The sequence below is a fragment of the Myotis davidii genome, unplaced genomic scaffold (genome assembly GCF_000327345.1).
Source record: "Myotis davidii unplaced genomic scaffold, ASM32734v1 scaffold826, whole genome shotgun sequence".
Taxonomy (NCBI): Eukaryota; Metazoa; Chordata; class Mammalia; order Chiroptera; family Vespertilionidae; genus Myotis; species Myotis davidii.
The window spans coordinates 44,929-45,503 of NW_006297142.1; the positions used below are offsets into that span (position 1 = coordinate 44,929).

The 575-nt window shown below is 70.6% G+C and overlaps 1 protein-coding gene across 1 annotated transcript in view; it reads right to left on the bottom strand.

The window, feature by feature from the left end:
- The window catches only part of VWCE (von Willebrand factor C and EGF domains), a 27,288-nt gene that overhangs the window by 2,020 nt on the left and 24,693 nt on the right, over window positions 1-575 (bottom strand).

The window sequence follows — 575 nt, forward strand, 5'->3', positions numbered from 1 at the left end:
CCCCCCCCACTGCCTGCTGCCACTTGCTCCCAGGCCCCTGTCCACCGCAAAGCCCTCCATCCGCCTCCCCTTCTCCCTGCAGGGGCTCCCGCCTGCGCGGCGACAGAGGCCAGGGGGCCTTACACAGACCCCCAGCCCCAGTTCGGGCAGGCTTTTCTCCCCAGCTGGGGGTTGGAGGGGAACCACCTCCCACCCGTGGGCGTGGGGGGAGGTCTCCCCACTTTTCCGAAGGCGAGAGGAGAATGAGCAGGCAGCCGGGGAGACTGAGGCAGCCTTTAATCAGGAAACCTCCACGCGTGACAATCCCATTGGCACCTGGGCCTGCTGACCCGCCTCCTGCAGAGCGGGGAGCCCAGCCTTCCCCCCAAGACACGAGGGGCCTCAGGGAGGGCGCTGCCGGGACAGGCTGGTTCTCAGCTTCCCAAACGCTCCCGAGGGGCGGGGGATGCGGGGGGCACAAGGCTGTCAGCCCCGAGCGTGTCCCACGGCCAGAGCCCCTGGGAAGGGGCCCTCGCTGGCCCCGGCGGCTCCCTCGGTGCGTCTCCCGGGGTGGCCCTGCGTGGAGGCCCCTTACC